Here is a 15,396-nt window from a genome sequence, read left to right as displayed (position 1 = left end):
CACTCACTCTCCCCCACATTTACTCACTCTCCCCCCACATTTACTCACTCTCACACACACACTCTTGCACCCATTCTCTCACCCTCACTCACTCTCTCCCACACTCACTCACTCATTCTCTCTCCCACACTCACTCAGTCACTCATTCTCTCTCCCACACTCACTCACTCTCTACCCCACATTCATTCATTCTCCCCCCACACTCACTCATTCTCCCACCATACTCACTCATTCACTCTGCCCCCACATTCACTCACTCTCTTCCACATTCACTCTCTATCTCCCACACTCACTCATTCTCTCTCCCACACTCACTCACTCTCTCCCACACCCACTCACCCACTCATTCTCTCTCACGCACCCACTCATTCATTCTCTCTCCCACACTCACTCATTCTCTTTCCCACACTCACTCACTCATTCTCTTTTCCACACTCCCTCACTCATTCTCTTTCCCACACTCCCTCATTCATTCTCTCTCCTACAGTCACTCTCTCCCCCAAGCTCATTCACCTCCAAACTCACTCATTCACTCTCCCCCTCACACTCATTAACTCATTCTCTCTCCCACACTCACGCACTCACTGTCTCTCACTCTCCCCCACATTCGCTCAGTCTCCCAGACACACTCACTTTCCCTCAACAGTCACGCGCTCACTTCCACACACTCACTCATTCCCATACATACTCACTCCCACACTCACTCTCTCACTCCCAGACTTACTCACTCACACATTCTCTCTCTCACACCCCTGGGCAGCGAATCTTTTCACCCTCACTACACAACCCCCACTCGACTGGCCGAACCATCGCATCATGCCTCTTCCGGCCCAGCACCGAGCCAATCTCTCCTTTTCCCGCCCAGCACAGAGCGAGCCTTTCCTAGCCCAACACGGAGTGAGTGTCTCCTGGCCCAATACGGAGCAAGCTTCTCCTGGCCTGGCACGGAGCAAGTCTCTCCTGGTCCCGTATGGAGCGAGTCTCTCCCCACCGGCACAGACTGCTAAGCAGAGAGTAAGTCTCTCCCGGCGTGGCACAGAGTGAACCTCTCCTAGCATGATAAAGAGTGAGTCTCACCTGGCCCAGCACAGAACGAGTCTCTCCTGGCCTGGCACTGAGCCAGTCTCTCCTTCCCCGAACCGGCAATTCCTCTGTTTCTGAAGCCCACTCACTGCCGCCAATGTTGCTGCTTCTCCAATCACAGACTGCTTCTCTCCCACATTTGCTTCTCATTGACTTGCTGATGTACTCCTGCCACTGTGCGTGGGTGATGGAGGGAATTAATGTTTGTGGATGGGGTGCCAGTCAAGTGGGTTGCTTTGTCCTGGATGGTGTCAAGCTTCTTGAGTGTTGTTGGAGCTGCACTCATCCAGGCAAGTGGACAGTATTCCATCACACTCTTGACTGCAGCCTTGTAGATGGTGGACAGGCTTTTGGGGAGTCAGGAGATGAGTTATTCGCCCCAGGGTTTAAAAAAAAAATTGTTCATGGAATGTGGGTGTTACTGGCTATGCCAGCATTTATTGTTCATTCCTATTTGCCCTTAAGAAGGTGATGCTGTGCTGCCTTCTTGAATCGCTGTAGTCCATGTGACCCACAGTGCTGTTTAGGGAGGGAGTTCCAAGATTTTGGCCCAGCGACAGTGAAGGAACGCTGATATATTTCCAAGTCAAGATGGTGAATGGCTAGGAGGGGAACTAGTATGTGATGGTGTTGCCCTGCATCTGCTGCCCTTGTCCTTCTATATGGTAGTGGTTGTGGGTTGGGAAGGTGCTGTTTGAAGAGCCTTGGTGAATTCCTGCAGTGCATCTTGTAGGTGGTGCATACTGCTGCCACTGTGCGTCAGTGGTGGAGGGAGTGAATATTTGTGGATGTGATGCCAATCAGGTGGGCTGCTTTGCCCTGGATGGTGTCGAGCTTCTTGAGTGTCATTGGAACTGCACTTATCCAGACAAATGGAGAATATTTCATCACACTCCTGACTTATACCTTGTAGATGGTGGACAGGTTTTGGGGTGTCAGGAGGTGAGTTACTCGCTGCACGATTCATAGCCTCTGTCCTGCTTTTATAGCCACAGTGTTTATATGGCTAGTACAGTTCAGTTTCTGGTCAGTGGTATCTCTAGGATGTTAATAGTGGGAGATTCAGCGATGGTAATGCAATTGAATGTCAAGGGGTAATGGTTAGATTCTCTCTTGTTGGAGATGGTCATTGCCTGGCATTTGTGTGGCATGAATGTTACTTGCCACTTGTCAGCCCAAACTTGGATATTGTCCAGGTCTTGATACAGTATCTGAGGAGTCATGAATGGTGCTGAACATTGTGCAAGCATCAGCGAACAACTCCGCTTCTGTCCTTATAATGGGTAACCAACCCCATGAAAGCACAGGCTCATCACCGTATAACTGACTCCATGAAAGCACTTCCTCATTGCTGCATGACTGACTCAGTGCTAGGACTTCCTAAGTTCCATTGTATGACTGATCAATTGATAATGGCCTTTCACGACAGTATAACTAACCCCATAACAACATGGGCGTGTCACTGACTGACCCGAATGATGACACCCTGATATTGTTCCCACGACAGCAGTGACCCGGGTCAGTGCTCAACTGATCCCATGACGGTGCTGCCCAGCCTGTGGGTGACTAAAACAAAAATACTACAGGCCATGGGCAAATTGTACCACAACAACACTGTCCAGTTGAAAAATAGAATACTGTGGATGCTGGAAATCTGGGGCAGGATTTTCCCTTCATCGGGCGGGCGAGCCTGGGAACGGCCATGAGACGGACGCCACCCGCGATCGGGCTCTGACCGCAATTTCACGCTGAAAGGCTCAGCGCTGCCGGGGTGGGGGCCGGAGGAGGGCGAGCACTGAAGTCAGCGCGGGTGCAGGAGGAAGACTCCCTGAAGGCACAGAGCTGCCTCAGGGAGGTGAAGAATTTTAACATGAAAAATAAACATTTTATTAATTATATAAACATGTCCCCACATGTGACTCAGTCACATGAAGAAGGACATGTTAAAAATGATGTTAAAATTTAAAAAAAAAAATTTTTTTAGTTACCGTTGGAAGCCTCATCCTGCCCGTGGACGAGGTTTCATTAAAAATGCAAAAGCCGCCTGGCCTATTCGCCTGCCCGCCAGCGGGCAGCGAAAAATACAAATTAATTACTTGTTTAAGGGCCTTAATAGGCCTCCTAATTGTCGGTGGGCTCACTGCCAACACTTGCGCGTGCCCGATGTCCAACAAATCGCGAGAGTGCGTGACGACATCGGGATGCTTGACCAACGTCATTGCGCACTATTTCACTCCTGTTTGGGTCGGGCACACGCCTGCCCACAGGGCAAAATATTATACCCCTGAAATCACTTTTCAACCAGGCACTTTGCAGCCTTCCAGACTCAACACTGAGTTTAATTTCAGACCAGAATCTCTGCCCCAATTTTATTTCCTTTCCTTTGCTTAGTTTGGTTTTTCTCTTATTTTTGCTTTCAGTCAGCAGCACATCTACTCTACACATTTTTTGTTTGTTTTCTTGCCCCATCTCCATTCCCTTTGGCCCTGGAAGTTTAACCCTTCTGTCATTGAATCTCTCCTGTCTTTTACCCTATTCCAGACTTTCCTTTTGTCCTTGTCTCACCCGCTCCTTGCTCAAAGCCTATTACATCAGTAACTTCTCCAATTCCTGATGAAAGGGATGCAGACCTGAGATAGTAACTCTGTTTCTCTTCATTCTATGATCACGTCCAGGATCTTATATGGTGTGACTGACAATGGTAAGTGTGTGTGTGTGTGTGTGTGTGTGTGTGCATGCTACAGTTCATTCATCCCTCATCCATTTTTCCATGCATGTTCTGGCACTTAGATAGTGAAGTAGAGGCTCTAACTTCTTTTCCATCATATGGCTGACCAGGAATCTCTCCCACTCTTACCGCCTGCTATTGGTGTGCGTTGGAAGGATTTGTAGGTTGACATTCAATCTGTTTGGCCGTGTTGTGAACGCACATTCTTTGGCCATCAAGTCCATGGGTGGGACTCAAACCCACAGCTTCTGGTTCACAGGTTGGGAAGCTACTTGCTGTGCCACAAGACCTCCAGAGACATGAAATACCAATACTTAAACATCAGGTGTGAGAACGTAAGATTGGAAAGAGCAAGTATTCACACACACATCCCTACGCTCCAGGACTAAACAAATCCTTGGTGCTGCTTACTCCATGGACGTGAGAATGCCTGCCATAGCTGGCCTGTTTACTGCTATATTAATGAAAATTAATCAAGACTCAGAGACACACTAATTTCAGAAGCTGCCACTACCAGTAATAGGCAGCTATAAATACTGAACTGCAATACCATAATGTAATGCCATGGGTACAAATCATTTTTAGGAGGCAACAATCAATCAATCTAATCGCAAAGGCATTCAATGAGGTGAGGGAAGTGTTATCAGAGTAATTTATATGCATATAAAAGTAGGATTTGGGTTTGGCTCAGGACTATATATATTATATATACATATATATATATATATTCAGAATTAGTGAAGAAATCTTTTTTTTTAAAAAACAAAACACAGATTAACTTTATGGGGTAAAATTTATGACACCAGCTAGTGATTTTGAAGGTGGGGGGGGGGGAGGATACAAAATAAAATGGGTGGCTGGGCCACCTCCTTCCAGCCCACCCCCAAACCTATCACCCACATTACTATGGGTAGGTAAGGCTTCATCACCCTGCCCACCCTTAGGCCTGTTGAGGCCTTTAAGTGGATAATTGACTGTCACTTGAGAGCCTCATTCCACCTTCACCACAATTTTTCAGCCTGTGGAGGAAGGCAGAAGGAAGGCAAACAGCCTGGCAGCTTTGACAGTGAGGACTGCTGCCAGGAAGGAATGGAAGGTTATCTCATTTGGGGCAGAGTCCGCTGTGACCAACTGGGGCACCCCACCCCAAGATGATAGCGCCCCCTTGTGCCTTCCCCCAGCCTCAAAAATCTGATCCCCAACCACCTTTCTCACTGAGATCTCTGATCCCTGCTCACCCAAAATGCCTGGACTTATCTTCATGTCTGGAGACAGCTTCTTCCTTCCTGGAGGCTGCTTGTAGTCCCAGCAGTGGCCATGACTCTCTCCTGGCACTGCTGGGACTACAGAGCTGTCAGCCAATCAGATTAGCCAGCAGCTCTCTAGGATGGGACCTCCGCCTGAACAGGGTGGAATCCCAGTGTTAAGTCATTAAGGTTGTCCCTGGTGTATTATTGCTGTGGGGCAACTATATTTCTGGTTGGCACAGCGCTGACAGACTTTTGGCTTGGCAGGGTGAGGGAGGCAGGTCGTCCAATTCCCCCTTGAAACCCACCCCTATGTAATAACAGTTTTGCAAAATGTACTGTGGTCTTATAGCTTCTGATGCTGAAAGTACCTTTGGACATCAAAATGCCTTGGGTGGCCTTGCCGCCACCCTCCCACATGCCTAGGCCTGTCTGCAACTTTACAGGGGATGGGGGGACTCGTGGGTGCGGTTGGGGTGGGGGGTGGTGGTGTGGGGGGAGGGTCGTTGAGGCCTCATCCTAGTTTGGCTGGCCCCACATGATATTGCAGACGTCGGGGGCTGGTGGGATGGTGGTGGGAAGGCCATTCTGGAATTTTACCGCCTCCCCTCCTGCAAATCTACTGGAAAGAGACCATAAAATTCTGCCCTTGGAATCTGGGGACTGCTTATAATCCCAGGCCTGGCTACTGCTGCCGCTAGCACTGCTGGGACTACAGGGCTGACGGCCAAACAGATTGGCCAGCAACTCTCTGAGGTGCCACTTCTACCTGGGTGAGGGGCAGAAGTCTCACTTCCAGCCAATTAACAGTCCAGGGGAGCATTAAATAAATGGCTGTGGGGCTGCCGTGATCAGCGGGGATGCGAAACCCCACGACCTGAAAAATCCTCAGTTTAGAGCAATGCAAGGAAACAGCACTGTGCTATCGACTGGTTCTGCATAGTTTGCAACCTGCACACAGCATAGCTCTGTACATGCTTTCTTATTATACATATAGAATTCTACACAGGCTATTGACGTTGGTACAGTTCAGTATTGATGCTTCGTCAATAAAAGGTGATCCTGCTAACTTTCTATCAAAATCTTGGTGAAGGCCCAAGGACAATAATTAAGTACACCAGCAAGATTTTAAAGCACAGGAGCTATAAATTACAGTGATGACATGAGTGGATGAACAATGGTCAGCATATAGTTCTGTGCTCTATTTTAGTTGAGACGTTAATGGGTTATTGCCTGAATTCACAAACAAACTCAAGAAACTTTTGTTTAACACACACTTACATACTCACATTTAATCTGACAAAGCCATCATGGAATAAAGGAACTCCCTGTGCATTTAGTGACATGGCAGACCTGACATGTCATATCTGAATAGTTAACAACTTGTCTTATTATTGGTTTAGTGATTGGCTCACTTGTCACCTCAGCTGGAGCCAAGTTCATTTTCACAATGCTTCTGGAAATCTTGGCTCCTCTAAATCAAAAATCAGGAAAATGCACAAGCTATAATCATTTATTGTGTTGCTTGGAAACCTCGTCAACTAATCAGAAACAAAAATAGATCAATAACTGCATACACAAATGAGAAAGGAGGAGGCAATGTCACAACTAAAAAGATTGCCAGATGTTTCAGGAGAAAGTTTGCTCGAAAACAAACCAACACACATACATTATTTCAATGCACCTAAAGCCAGCAGTCTCATTCAAAGACCATATCAAATCTGTTAGAGGACAAAACAAAGGCAAAATTAATTAAAAGCTGAACTCGCTTTTCAGGGGAAAATGGGATCCAGACTTTTGTAATAATAGACACAGAATGGTAACAGCCTTCATCAAAAACTACCAGCTCATGATACATTATTCATTCCTCCTACAAAAAAGCTAAGCTCATTGCCCATGATTCCATACACTATCAACTTTCATCTCATTAGATATGTCCCTGCAATGAGATATTTTATGTGGATTTCCTACTAAAGAGAAGAAAAAGACAAAAAAGAAATATTCATTATGTAAGGACCAATTAAAAATCTTAGTGAGGAGAAAAATTGTACTTAGCCATTGTTTATCTACCAACAGTTTACAGCATCTATCAGCAGCATGAAAGCATAGAGGTAAGGCTACTGATTTCAGCGCAGTTGTTTGGATATTGTGGAGAACAGCTGAAAGGAAGGTGTTGACAGGGTTGTTGACACAAAGCCTTATAATAATCCTGCTTTGAAAATTATGCCTGCTTTTAACATAAGAATGAGGAATACAGTGAACATTGCAGTTTTTCCAAAGGTAGTGAACATTTTGGAGACCTGGGAGCATTCTGTTGAGATTAGAATATGCTGCGCAAGGCCAAATATCTAATAACCTATTTAGAAGATATCGACAGCTAGATTTTTGCAGCCTAATTTTGGGCCAGAACAAAAGCCGGCAGCTGATAAAGTATTAGCAGTTTTGTGCAGCCAGAGGACCAGCCTCCGTTTCCAGCATCTCCAACCCTGGTGAGGGTGAGGGAAGCATGGGTCTCTGAATGTGCCTGCGCTCTTAAACAGGTCGCTTCAAACAGTTGAGGGTTTGCCCACAGCTTGTTTTTCGTTGGTGGGGGCGGTGGGTGGGCGATCGGCGTTCAGCAGCAGTCAGGGGTGAGTCACAAAGGCGAGAAAAGTTTCCCAAAGGTAAGTGAGTTAAAGTGACACTCATCACAGATCAGTGGCAGTATCAGCACTGAGAACTTTGATCAGGGGATCGTCACCAACCACCCCCCACCCCCCGCTCCCAGCAATGCAAAGATATCAGAGCAATAGGCAATTTTGTATATTATACGTCTCAGAGCTATGCAGACGTAATACTTCAGCTAATATGTGTGCAGGAACTTTATTCACGTGCCTTAAAATGTCTCCTCTATGCCTCAGCCAGAGCTTCCAGCTCTTTCTACAGGTTTGTTTACTTTTTCTCTGGATCCACACCCAGGCTTAACTAATCAAGCAAAGTGAGCATCAATTGTAAACAGACTCACTTAATCAAACACAGACCAATTGAATACCACAGGCAAGGCTGTTTGCGAACCATCTGAGCACCAGGAAGGCCGTAGTTAGAAATGTGCGCTGCACCCTTGAAAATCGAGGCCATTGGAGATGAAGAGCAGCATCCTGCATAGGGCAGGGCAGAATGCTGGACATCAGAAAGCCAGAGGAGAGGAATAAGAGGCACTAAGGACAAAGAAACAATACACTGAGCACAGGATCTACAGGCAGAGGTGTAAATACCTGAAAACAACTGAGGACCAATGTTGAGGCAGATCGGAACGTGGGATTTAGGTACAAGAGTAGGCCATTCAGACCTTCGAGCCTGCTCCACCATTCAATAAGATTATGGCTAATCTGATTGCTGTTGTAATCCATTGTCCTTGCAATAAATACCAGACATCTGTGCCCTCATCAGTGTAGACTTCTCTGACATCTCACAGGTGGCAGCACACCAGTGCATCACCCAGGTGACAGATATCTTCTTCACTGAGGCCGCAGAGCATATCAAATTCACAACTGATAGGGCATCACAGGCTTCGAGGGTTCTGGTGCCTGGACAAGTCAGGTAATTCCCTGCAATACTGCCCTGCAAGGGTCCCAGTCTTTGTGGTGGTCTGCTACGTTCTCCATAACATGGCCATCCAGAGAGGTGTGTACCTTGAGGATAGTAAGGCCCTAGAAAGGGATAGATCATTGGAGGAAGAGCAGGAGGTAAGAGTGAAAGAGGAATTGGATGCAGAGGTTGTTGTATACTGAACAGAGAGGTTGCCCCTGCTGATGGTGACCTCCTCCTGACAACATCTGGGAAGAGGACCTCCCCCTCTCCTTCATGAATGCCAGACCTCCAGCTCCCCTGTGACATATTGCTCCCCAGTGGCACACTTTAGCACAAACTCGCTCCCTCAGGACAATCAGCAGATTCAGTGATGGCTGCCTCAGTGTCAGAAACTTGGTTCCATTCCTGTCCCCATTAGCTTTAATTGGATAGGAAACCCATCTCCATTTCAATTAAGGGCTCGTTCCCACAAAAATCTAAACCTCAGCCCATTTCCTATTGGAGGTGGGTTTCTGACACAAAATCAGGCACAGCTCCTGTTTCCCAAAATCCAACCACAAACCTCAGTGCATTCTTAGATTTTGACCTCTAATTGTTCTCCTCTCCTCACACCTCTTTGCATTTATTAATCCTGGATAAAGATTTTTTTTTAGCCTGGCTATATCAGTTCTGGTGAAAGGTCCCACTTGAAATATTAACCTCCCTTTCAGATGCTTACCACTACTGTACCATTTCCAAGCATTTGTCATTTAGTCTATTTGCAGTTCTATTTTTATTGGTCCAGATTTTGAGGCAGTAACAATAGTAAAACTATCAGTGTTCACCACGATTACTCCTCTGGGACTGAGAGCAGTTTCTGGTCTCTGCATTTGTGCAGTTAAATGTGGCAGTGCAGAATTTGCTGTCGGTGATTCTACATTTCTCCACAGGGGGCACTGTTGAAGGCATTGCAGATCACTAAATTGATGATTATTTCCACAACTCATGGCTGGAGAGATGGTTTGGAGGGAGGGATTTAGGTTCCTGAGGCATTGGGACCAATTCAGGGGAAGATGGGACCTGTGCAAGCTGGATGGGTTGCATCAAAGTAGGACCGGGACCAATATCCTCGCAGGGGTATTCGCTAGTACTGTGGTGAAGGGTTTAAACTAGAGTGGCAGGGGAATGGGAAGCCGAATGAGGAGACACAAGAGAGAGAAAAAAGATAGAAATGAAAGACAAAAAAATAAAAAGCAAAAGTGGAAGGCAGAGGAAACAGGCGCTAGCAGCAAATGTGGCCATAATGCAAAAAAAGTGCAAAAAGACAAATTTAAAGGCACTATATCTGAATACATGAAACATTCACAATAAGATAGTTTAATTAACAGTGCAAATAGATGTAAACGGGTACAATATGATTGCGATGACAGAGACATGGCTGCAGGATGAACAAGGCTGGGAACTGAATATCCAAGGGTATTCGATATTTAGGAAGGACAGGCAAAAAGGAAAAGGAGGTGGCATGGCATTGTTAGTTAAGGATGAAATCAGTGCGATAGTGAGAGAGGATATTGGCTCAGAAAATCTAGATGTGGAATATTTACAATAAACTCATTTCCAATTTTGATATTTAAGCTCCTAAACTACGACTGGGTGAGGGGAATAAGCCAACCTCCTCGGTTGTTCGCAACAAAGGCTTATTTAAAATCCTTTCCCCGTAGATAAATATATATTTACTTTTTATAAGGAGCCAATTTAACCAGGCTTTCTTGAGTCAAAGAAGGAGTAAGTTTATTAGTTACTAATACCCGAGAAAAAATAATAAAGACAGCACACACATATGCATGCACGTCTGCAGGTGCACACACACACACACACATCAGAAATGAGAAGTTAAGAGTCCAAATAACAGTTTAAAAATAATTTACAAATCAGTCCTTGGCTTGTCCTTGAGATGTGGATGGTGGTATGTTGCAGCCATTAAATTGGGTGATGTCAGTAGAGCTGACTCTGGCAGATTCGAAGTCTATTCGAGACACTCTTTGGCTTGATCCCAGAGGGAAAGATGACCTGATTGACTCTGCGGGGCTAACCGAAGACGCTGTCCTGTTTTTTTCTTGTTTGCTGTTTGTCTCTATTAAGAACACTTGCCTCCAATGAGAGAGAGAGAGAGAGAGAGAGAAAAAGGGAGAGAGAGAGAGAGAGAGAGAGGTGCTTCTTGCTTCTATGTTCTTTTTGTCACTGATTGTCAGCCAGTTTTTAACCCTGTGTATTCCTGAGAGGAGAAATAATCATGTCTTGCATTCATCTCAGAACATTTTACACAATTTGAAAGATAAATCAACAGGAGAAGGGTATGTTTGGATGTCTGATGAGATGTATGAAACAGTCCATTGTCCTCACAAACCCAGGAGATTAGTCCAGCCTTTTCTTCATTTTCCAAAAATTTATTTCAAATCTCTGTTTGAAATGGGCCTTGACACCTCTTCAGGTGTGAAATCCCAAGAAGGTCTGTCAGTATAATCCATGTAGGAATTTTCCAGAAAGCGGTCACTTTGCAGTACTAACCATCTTTTGGTCAGTGTCTACTTATTTCTTTGAAAAACACACATCCTCTTTAAAAAGCTCCATATGTCTGTAGTTAGTTGTAGATTGTGGGTCATCCTCACTGAACATTGGGTTGGCTTCCGTGACGCTTCCCTTGCACGTGGAATGAAATGAGGTTGATTCTCATTTCATTACAAGGAGAAAAAATATATAAATCAACAAACACACACTCTCATTCATTCTCTAAGTCTTCTTCACCCATATGACCCAAAACTGTTTGAGGCCCTGGATAACCTGTTTGTGCATCGGTTCTTTTTATTCTTTCAGGTGGTTGGTTACATTCATTTAGAGATTAACTGGGTATCAGGGTTTCGAAGTTGCTATGTGTCTAGCAGTAGTCAATTTGGTCAGTAACCCTGTGTCAGTCCCTTGCTGTAACACTGGATAAAATATCACCAATGTGGTCTAGTCGTTTTACCTGATTGTTAGCTCCCATGGTGCTAATAACAGCCAAGATGCTCAGTGGAATACTGTCCCTTTCCCTGGCTCTAGTCTCATGCTGCCTTTCATAAAGGCTGTTACCATGCAAATTTGCATGGATGGTGGGCTGAGCTGTTCTTGTCAGACTTAACTCTGCCTACCTCTGTAACCCATGAATTTACTGGCCCAAATCCAGGCACTTTTACAGTTCTAATTGCTAGAAGGTTAATGGGTTGTGCTGTGACTTTCACCTCCTGTTGTGACTCTGGTTCCGGTGCTTCACTTTTAGTGAGTTTTTCTGGTTGAGGTCTAAAGCTTGGTTTGTTTTGTCTGGCTTCTCAGTGCTAACCCTGCATGGGTTTGCCGGCTATTCTGCTTGTGATCCCCACAAACATTACCTGTTTTGAGTATGTTATTCCGCCTTTCTCCTATACAAATCTGATTCCTATGGTGGGAGTGGGTTGTAACTTGAGTTTAAGCCATGGTACAGTATCTGAACTACTCCCAGTATCTCCCCTTTAAGGGATTCTGCCTTGACACTGTGGAGCATGTTGAAATTTAGGGTTGAAACTTTCTTGTTCAATTTGCCAGTGGAGAACTCTGCACAGGTTTCATTGGTGCACCCCTTGTGTTTTCCACAAGTTTTACCTACTTTGGAGTGGATTTTCTTCCTCTTTTGTTTCAGGAGGAGGCCTTCCCCAAACTGTCCATGTGTTCTAGGACTCTACTGCCCTTAGGTGGAGGTTCAGCTCCTGCTGTACTCCCCTGTTGCTCTTCAGCTAAGTGGGGCTCACCCTTACTCTTTCCTGGCCTATTTGGCAATTTCCCTATTCCCCATTTAAATTTACCATGAACTATCAATCAAACAGAACATTGGCTCATTAGCACCCTTTGCGTTCCTCTAATCTGCTCCACGACTCCTGGAATACTACCGCCTCCAAGTGGAGGTTCGGCTCTGGCCGTACTCCCTCGTGGCTCTTCAAGCAGGTGAGGCACCTCCCTCACTACCTGCCTTTCTGTTTGGGAACTCCCCTCATCCCCATTTAAATCTGCCATGAAGCTGTCTGCCAAGAAGATCATTCAGCTATTCTTCTCCTTTTTAACCTTTACAGGTTCCTCATTGACCTATTTAATTACTGTTAGTCTAGCTTTGATCCTGTTAACTGGTTGAATTTTTGCCACATCTTTTTGTACTACTGCAGGCCTGCCTTTGGCTCTTTAAACTTCCGGTGGCTCTACAGCCAGGCATGGCATCTCTCTCACTGTCTCCTTATTTGTCTTGGACCTCCCCTTGTCCCTGTTTAATTCTGCAAAAAATGTATCTACTAACTCGATTTCCAGGTCATCCTCTTTGCCTATTGTAAATCTCCCCAGCCCTTCCTGGAACCTCATAAACTCCACAGACCTAACCTTGGCCTTTTTTAAATTCAAGAAGCTGTTTCTGACTTACTCCAACTCTCACAGGTTCTATTGTCTCCTTTTGGGCCCCTGAACACCCTCCAGCTCTCTGCACCACTGCAGACTTTAGCTCTGTTTGCCATTTCATGTATTGCCGTATTTGCCATTTCAAGTATTGCCCCAAGTCATTCATCTCAGCAGACAGTGCAACAACAGAAATATATTTCAACATGTCTTGCAATATCTGGCAAACTGGATGGAACATTCCCCTCCTGCTGCAGAAGCCTCCTCAGCAAGCAATTGTAAAAAGTGCCCATTCCTCATATCGCACTATAATTAAACTGCTCTGCATTCATGTTGCATTTTCATGATGAAATGCTTCAGCAAAGACAGATGACTTTTTCAATATTATTAAACAAAACCCCGTCCCAGGCAGCCTGAGAGAAAAAAAAATGAACCTGTTGCTTTATTGCATTCGAACAGCTAGCCTCACTGTCAGGATCCTTTTCACATTTCAACAGCTGTTAAAAATTCTAATTAATTTTCATGTCATTGTCTCATTCTGTAGGGCTTCAATTTTTTTTTTGTTTGAACAATGAGCGCCAATGACATCATGTGGAGCACCAGCAGGAGTTACTGAGGGAGTCACTGTGGGGAAAAAAGGCAGCAGTCACATCCACCTTCAGCACCTCAACCAATTCAAATGCAGTCCCCTTCAGCTATCAGGCTCAGTAACTCCTTTCAGTTACTTCCCCCAGTTGTGTCATCTGCACTAATTGTTCAGTAAAAAGGATTCAAAAAGTAACACAATTAGATGTTAAACTGAATGAGAATTCTTTGTAGGCATTTTTTTTTCTCAAAAACCAACTGATAGAATCTCCTTCAAACCACAATTGATACAAGCTAATTTAATCTAACATTTTTTTATATATATGCCAAAACCTGTGGAGGGAAAAGATCTCTGTTTCAAACACTGTTGCTTTGTATGTATATGCATGTATCTTCATCACAGTCACAGATAACACACTGGGGAATGGAAGAAGTCTTGCTTTTGAACCAATGGTACCATGAGACAAGCCTGGAATACACAGGTTGGATGCACTCTCGAGTTCCTCCTGTATCAACTATGGCAAAGCAGCATTCTTTTTGCTCTTTCAGTATGATCTTCCAATTTCCTGTACTCCCTAACCTTATCGCAAGATTTATGAGTAATTGCCAATTAACGTGGAATTCAGGGCCAGTTTGCTACTGTGTTCTGGCATCCACTGGGAATTGGACCGAGACTTTTTAAACTCATTTCACTTTGGACCAGCAATAACTGTCAGGCAGAGGTGCTTAGGCTGAAATGAAAACTCAAGAGTAACAACAGTCTTTTTCCCCTCATGTCTCTGCACTTTATAATTCATTTCATTAAAGTAATTTGCTTAAAAAATACTCTGAAATGCTTTGTATCAAATTAATAAACAAAATTATGGATAGTGAGCCAAATATTTCTCAATTTCCTGGAGACTGCAACCAACTCAACATATCCTTGCGTGTTAGTTGTCCTGTCTGGCTCCCTTGTGAAGTCATTTTTGCCATATCTGACTGAAGGCCTTGGCACCTGCTTTGAAAAATAGCGAGTGGACTCTGGGTAAACACGAACAATCATAAAATTGAAATGGGCAATTGCTTCCTATTCATTCCCATTGCATAGAATTCCAATGAACAAAAATATTTTGCACCTACTTTCATCGTATAGGATGTGCAATGACAACTTACCTCATAAATGAAAGCCCGCTGCTTGTCTCAAGGAAAATGACTCTTAAAAGGGCACGTTGGACTTGAAGGGCAACCCCTGCATGCGGTGAAACATGTCGATTTGACACGATCTCGATGTCACACAACCCAAACCCCCAGCATTTATGATGCCAGGATCCCAAATTTAAACAATGCAGGCACTGGCAATAACTGTGCTATTTAGCAATGAAGAAAGAAGTGTAAAGCTGAAAGATGGGCCCTGCAGTAGCATTGTTTAAAGGGCAAGGCACCTGACTGCAGGTAATTTAAATTGTGGATATTTTTCTTTTGCAAAATGTCTGAAAGTACTCTGCAGTGTTTTTGGAGGTGTCTTGGTGAGTTCCTGCACTGGCTGGAGGGTATTGCCTCATCCTCACAGGAAGGGCATCTTAAGGCTGTTACAGGAGTTGGGGGTTGCAGTGGCTGTGCCTCTGGGTCTGCACCATGACAGGGAGAAGAAGCAGAGGCTGCGCAGAGGGCAAAATCTGCACCATGACTTCTGTCAAGTTGGAGCTGGGCTCCTTCATGCTCCTTAATAGTGACAGGAGGCTGTTTGGCAGGCCAGCCAATGCACTGAGCATCTCT

The sequence above is a fragment of the Carcharodon carcharias genome, chromosome 8 (genome assembly GCF_017639515.1).
Source record: "Carcharodon carcharias isolate sCarCar2 chromosome 8, sCarCar2.pri, whole genome shotgun sequence".
Lineage (NCBI taxonomy): Eukaryota > Metazoa > Chordata > Chondrichthyes > Lamniformes > Lamnidae > Carcharodon > Carcharodon carcharias.
The sequence above is the reverse complement of the archived record's forward strand: the minus strand, read 5'-3'. Positions refer to the sequence as shown.